The sequence below is a fragment of the Stegostoma tigrinum genome, chromosome 9, assembly GCF_030684315.1.
Source record: "Stegostoma tigrinum isolate sSteTig4 chromosome 9, sSteTig4.hap1, whole genome shotgun sequence".
NCBI classification, from domain to species: Eukaryota; Metazoa; Chordata; class Chondrichthyes; order Orectolobiformes; family Stegostomatidae; genus Stegostoma; species Stegostoma tigrinum.
The window spans coordinates 60,830,194-60,837,647 of NC_081362.1; positions in this window are offsets into that span (position 1 = coordinate 60,830,194).

A 7,454-nucleotide genomic window follows, 5' to 3' on the forward strand; every position below is an offset into this window, starting at 1 on the left:
TCACCTTGGAGTGTCGCTTGCATTCAGCAAAGTGGACGACTAGAGATTACCTAATACCCATATACTCCTCATACTCAGTGAGACACACCTGGGATTTGAATCAAAGCACTACATATTAACCTCAATAACACTAATGATAAGAGTAATTTCTCAAGGAAGAAAGATGACCTGGGATGTCCAGTTAGTGGACACTGCCTATGCACCTTATTGGAGTGATGATAGAATCTATTAGACATCTACAAGTTCCAGGAGGAAAATGCTTGTGCCATATCAGGAGTTTTCAAAACCATGTTATAACCAAGGAAAGGTCTTGGTCATGACCAAATGTGATAATATTGTGGCTTTAAGAGGTGTGTTTTTTCTTGCTTTCTTTTAAAGATAGTTTGGGGATAGGTGGAGAGTAGTCTATAAGAAGATAAATAACTTGTGAAGCCTTTTTTAAAAGTTGTAACAATAGGAGCAGCTTGAGTGAGTGTGGTTGAGCTCCTATAGAACCAGGGATTTTAAGTTTAGCTTTGGAACCTTGAAGAAGTGGAAGCTATTTTTTTCCCTCTTTCAGTTACAGCCACAAGCTGCCTATTGTGGGAGTTGCATGTAAGACAACCTGTTTTCTGAACCAAAGGTGTGTTTATGAAATGTTACTACATTGGAACAATTAGTTAGTAATAGTTACTGTATCTATTATCCTGTTAAGTTTTCCAATAGAGTTAAGCTATTCCAAGTTCCTCTTTCTTTGTTGTATTTTAATTACAGTGTTTGAATACATTGTGCTTTGCTCCACGTCAATTAGTCTGATTAATCAAATTGTATCTGGAATATAGCAGCTCACAATGTATTTAAAACAAGAAAACGCTTGGGTGTGGCCTACCTTCTTGATATATTCTGACAGGGTCAATCTGATGCATAACACAAATTACAAGGAATATTTCACTGTCGACCCGAATAGTGAGAATAGCCCAAAATGCTGTAGCTCATTGTAGTGGAAGTATTCTCAGTGAAGAGGCTGAGAAATTTCAAAGGGTATAAATAAGGTTTGTAATGCATCACTGTGGGATAATAAGACCATAAGACATAAGGACATGAGACATAGGAATGGAAGTTAGGCCACTCGGCCCATCAAGTCCACTCCGACATTTAAATCATGGCTGATGGGCATTTCAATTCCACTTCCCTGCAATCTCCCCGTAGCCCTTGATTCCTTGCGAGATCAAGAATTTGTTGATCTCTGCCTTGAAGGCACCTAACGTCCCAGATATTGCGGATGCAAGTTACTTAAGGAGCAGTCTGAGGCCAATGCCGTAGTATTCACCAGGAATGAGCTTCCTGCTATAACTTAAATGTGAGTTCCTTCGTGCAACTTGCCAGGAGCAACGTTTTCACAAAGTGCTCACTGCATCATAGCTGTTTCAGGACAAGTGCTGACCCAGAGTGAGGTTTACCAATGCACTTTAGCTTTTAAAGATGGGAGGAGCTCAGAACTGCCACAAAAATGAAAGTAAAATTAAAAATTCGTGGATAAATCAAATAGAAAACCAGGTTAATCCCTGATGAATATTGCAATTAGCAAGCTGAGGACTGATAGCCAACTGTGCAAATGAAAATATAACATGAACAGAGATCGCCTCTGCCCAGCCCAATCACCCTGGAAACAGGTTGCTGTGAGTTTATCTCTTACGTCTCTGGCTTGCTGGACCATTTCTTTGATGGCTATCTTGGCCCTCCTCAGGCCCTCATCTTCCGATTTCAGAGGTTTGTCTCAGTCCTGTACCTCCTCCTCTGCCACCACATTTCACCTATGGTGACTGAGACTGCGTGCAGTACATCACTATGATGCAGGACACTGGCCCTGGGGTGTAAGCACGACACCAGTCCTGGCCTTAGAATATCTTCTTCAGAAGGCCTGTGGTCTGTTCTGCAATGGTCCTCGTTAAAATGTGGACAGTGCTGTATCTCTCCTCAATGTCAGTCTGAGGATCTTTCAGCAGTGATATCAGCCAGATGTGAAAAACGTATCCCTCATTGCCCAGCAACAGTCCTTTTTCTAGGCTAAGGGTCTTTGAATGTGGTTGGCACCTATGTGATCAAGAATTAGCCAGTCTTGTAACAGGAAGTGAAATTGCACTGCCCTATTAATGGGCCCTTCACCACTGACATCCTTCCTCATGAAGCTCTAGATTACGCCCTCACTCAGGTTTATCTTGTACCAGATCTACTTACCAACCAACATGTGGTCCACGTGATTCTGTATTGCTCTACGGCTTTAGAGGCCAACCCCTTTCCACCAACATCACTGGCGTTTTAAGGCATGTATGATAAGCTCACTACCTTCTAGTCTGACAATACCCTGTCAGAGGCACAACAGTCATCCTGAGTTCATTTAAGGTGGTGGTTCAGGAACATGTCAATGTGGCCTCGGGCAAGAAGCTGCCTGGAGTCTCCATACCAATGCCCTCGCCCAAAGCCTATCATACTGGACCTCTTGTAGCAGCCTTATCTAGTGTACCAGGACATCAGAGCTGCAGTGTCATGGCCTGTCCCCCAAGTGACTGTCTATTATCACCAAAGTAGATGACGAGGTTTTTAGTGAAATGCCTTGCTCCATTGAGTATTGCTGACCTGAAAGAACACAAGATGTCAATTGAGCTGCAATATACTTTCCATTAGTGTTTCAAGAGATCAGGTCTGAACTGGAAGCCAAGAGTTGCTCTTTTCAAGCAAATTTAAAACAAATTAAGGCTAAATTAGACAAAATTGACAGCCTTTTTGGACACCGTAACTAAAGACAATCTCAAATGAAACATACTCTTTCAAATCAGAGTCACACACTCACAGAATCATACAACATAGAAACAGACCCTTTGGTCCACCATGTCTGTGCCAATCAACAATCACCAAATTGTGCTAACCCCATTCATCTGCACTTGATCCACAGCCTACTAAAAACTGGCCTTTGAAGTGCTCATCCAGATGCTTCTTAAGTGTCGGCTTCCAACACTCTCTCAGGTCATCATATTCCCAGGTGAATTTCTTATCTCCTCTGAGCCATTTGGTCTGCATTTTAAATTTATGTCCTCTGGTCTTAGACATGTCTGCCGGGGTTGGGGGGCGGGGGGGTAGATCATGAGAATCTATCCCTATCTCCACATGTCTTAATGTTGTATACCTCAATGAGATCCACCCCCCACCCCCACCTCGGCCTCCTCTGCTCAAAAGAAAACAAACCCAGCCTCTCCAGCCTCTTTCATAACTAAAACCTTTCATCCCTCACAACATCCTCGTGAATCTCAGTGTGGCGACCAGAACTGCGCACATGATTCTATCTGTTGCTTAACCAATATTTTATAAAGTTGTGACAAGACTTCCTTGTATCTGTGTTCCATGCTCTGGCTATTGAAGGCTTGCATTCCATATGCCTTGTTCACAATGATGCCTACTAGTGCTGACAACTTCAGGGATCTGTGGACATGTACACCAAAGTCCCTTTGTTTTTCAGTAATCCCTAGGCACATACCATTCCTTGTGTATGTTCTTCACTCATTTAATCTTCAAAGTGCATCACCTCACACTTATTGGAATTAAATTCCATCTGCCATCCCTTTTCTCAATTTACCTGCTCATCAATATCAGACTGCAGCCTGAGATCACCCTCCTCACTATCAACTGCATCACCAAATTTCGTGTCATCTGCAAACGTACCAATTATGCCTTCTCCATTTACATCCAAATCATTAATGTACATAAAATACAGCAAGGGTCCCAGCATCAATCCCTGTGTTACCCTGCTAGCCACAGGCTTTCATTTACAAAAATAACCCTTCATCATCTCATTCCAACTGAACTCAATCCAGTCCCTCTCCCTCTCCCTCTCTGACTGAGCTTGATCTGCTCCCTCTCCCTGTCCCTCTCCCTCTCCCTCTCTGACTGAGCTCAATCCGTTCCCTCTGCCTCTCCCTCTCTGACTGAACTCAATCTGCTCCCTCTCCCTCTCCCTCTCCGACTGAGCTCAATCTGCTCACTCTTCCTCTCTGAATGAGCTCAATCCGCTCCCTGTCCCTCTCAGACTGAGCTCGATCTGCTCCCTGTCCGTCTCCAACTGAACTCGATCTGCTCCCTCTCCCTCTCCAAACGAGCTCAATCCAGTCCCTCTCCCTCTTCCTCTCTGACTGAGCTTGAAACGCTCCCTCTCCCTGTCCTTCTCCAACTGAGCTCGATCCGCTCCCTCTCCCTCTCCCTCTCTGGCTGAGGTCAATCCGCGCTTTCTCCCTCTCCCTCTCCGACTGAGCTTGATCCATTCCCTCTCCCTTTCCGACTGAGCTCGGTCTGCTCCCTCTCCCTCTCTTTCTGAGCTCAATCCTCTCCCTCTCCGAACGAGCTCAATCTGCTCCCTTTCTCTCTCCTGCTCTGACTGAGTTCAATCCATTCCGACTGAGCATGATCCATTCCCTCTCCATTTCCGCTCCCACTGAGGTCTCTGTACTAGGCCAACCAATAAACCAGGCCAATCCCCAGAGCCTAGCTGACGATAGCCTCCACATACCCATTGACACATCCTGGATCCCGGGATTTTGCACACCGAACTCTAAATACTTATGGTAAATCCACCAGATGTAGTCCACAGGATATTTCCAACTGACCCTGACCCATCCTCTGGATTGAATTTGCAAATCATCCCTAACTGGCCAACCACATGATCAGGATGGATTTAGCTTGACCTCCAGGAAAGCCTGTGACCAAACCTGGAATTGGAATGGAGCCAATTCCCAGATTGAATTAGACCAACATGATCCTAGTTTCCCATTCATGCTCTAGCATGCACATGCCTGACATTAACACAGTACCATGCCTTCACTAACACACGCACTACCCTAACCCAAACTCCCATGTTCAGGTTCATTGTATCACAGATTTATTGTAATGCAGGATATCATTCCACCCAATTTGCCTGCACTGGTTCTATTACCTAGTAGCAATCACCTGCCTTTTCCCATAAGCCTACACACCATTTCTATCCGAATCTTCATCCAATACTCTCCTGAATGCTCTCCTCAATTGAACCTGCACCCACTACATTTCTAGGCCAGGTATTCCATACCCTAACTGCTTGCTGGATGCAAAGATTGTTTTTCTCACATACCCTGGTTTCATTTGCACATCTTTCCAAATCTATACCTTCTTGTTCTCCTTGATTTTATGAGCTGGAGCCTCTTCTCCCTACCTATTCTATCCAGCCCTGTTGAAGCTTCAGTATTCCCTACAGTCACCAGCTGCTACCTTGCTGAAACATTCCTTATAGCTATCATGCCTCCCTGCCTTCTGCATCAAGTTGCCACACTACCTGCTAGTTAACTCTGTGCACAAAGCTGTCACTTTGAAGCAGAAGCTGATATGTGACCATTCTGTAATTACATTCTGTGAAGGGCCAGGGACATAGTCCCAGTGAAAGTGCCTACTGTATTTGTAGGGTTAACAGCAAAAATTGAAAGCAACAAACATTGAACAGGATAATGAAATGTGAGGCTGGATGAACACAGCAGGCCCAGCAGCATCTCAGGAGCACAAAAGCTGACATTTCGGGCCTAGACCCTTCATCAAACATTGAGCAGGTTTGGGTAAAGGCAGCCACTATTGTTAATGACCGGAGTAAATATTATCACGTTTTGTATTCCATTATCATGATTGTTATGCCTGACACCTTTCATACAGTCAACTGGTTTTAAAATGTGAAAAAGCATGGATCCTAGCTACAGTAATTAACTGACCACAGATTGAGGCAAGTTTCCTCAAACCCAATGAAATAAATAAAACCATTTGCACCGTAAGTACTCCTTTTATGTAAAGACATCAAAACCAGGCAACTAAGTCGGCAACAAAAACTCATATCACCTCTTTAATTCACACATATATGATCATTTCATGCATTGGGAGATGGAATACTCACCTGCTGATTAACCAGTAGGAAGCTACTGGAGTTATAGTCCGCAATCAACACTGAACAATATTTCAATAGATAGCAGAAGAGCAGAAGAAACATGAATACCTGAAAACAAGAACTGGTTATGTTACCTCGTGGCAATTTCCAGTTTTTTCCCCATAGCCGTACACTCCATTTCTAACCAAATCATCATCCAATGCCCTCTTGAATGCTTCACTTGAACCACCACCCACCAGATTTCCAGGCTGACTATTCCATACCCTAACTACTTTCTTTCTGCCTATTTCTCTCAGTATGTCAGAAAATAGCACACAACAAGGAAAAAAATAAAACTGGGGAAAAACCATCTGCTGAAAACTCACAGACCTACAGATTCCACAAATGCTGAAGCTACAATCACACACAAAACTGTCATCTCAGGTGAAGAATCTCAAGCATCGTGGATTCTAAGAACTCTTCATTTGTGTAACCTTTATTGTCCCTGTCTGTACCAGACATACAAACTAGAAATAGGAGCAAGAGTAGGTCACTCATCCCTTTCAGCCTGCTCTCCATTCAATATGATCATGGCTAACCATCCAATTCAGAACTCTGTTCCTGTTTTCTTTTCATGTGTTTTGAATGCTTTGGCCTTGAGAATAATATCCAACTGCTTCTTGAAAACATTGAATGATTTTCCCTCACCTGCTTTCTATAGCAGAGTATACCATAGGCTCACCACTCTCTGGGTCACACACTCTTCCTTTTACATTTACGACCTATGTTTGATGTTGCATTTTGATTATGTTCTACTTGTGTTACTGGACAGGGAAGTTTCTCTATCTTTTGCTCAAGGAAATCTTGGTAATTAGCTTGATCATTTTGTCGCTGTGTTTTTAATTGAAAAGTGTCAACTGTGTACTAAAAATAAAACAATTCTGTGACTGACTGAGAGGGGTTAAAATAAGAGAAACCAATGTCCTTTCCTCACCTTGTCTTAATGCTTTGTACTCATGTAGACTAGAGGCAGAAGATCAAGGCCACAGGTACATGCTTGCTATGGAGTTGAATTTCTGCAGTATCGAGCATCTCAGTTGGACAGACACTATTTGGGAAGGCAAAGTCAACTGAGGTGAGATATGTAATTCATGAGATATAAATGCATGCAAAAAGGCTTCTTGCCACTCGATCATGAGAAAGTTCTCTTGCCATCTCAGGAAGGAGGACTTAATTGTTGATGTCTTTCTGTGAATCTGAATCTCAGGTTTTCACACAATCAAATCACCATGTGCACCATTTTTCTCACCACTCTGGGAGTGGATATGGGGTGTTTCACAACTCCTATACGTTCAAAGCTTCAGGAACAGACCTTCCCTTGGAATAGGCAAAACAAGTTAGGCTTGACAGCAAGCATGCTCAGTTCTTCAAATTTCAACAAAAAATTCACAAAGAAATCATTGCACCAAGTTTGAATGGTAAAAAGTTTGGACGGCTCTCTAGAGAATTGAATTAATTAAGGATCATTAATAAGAGCTAGAATTGG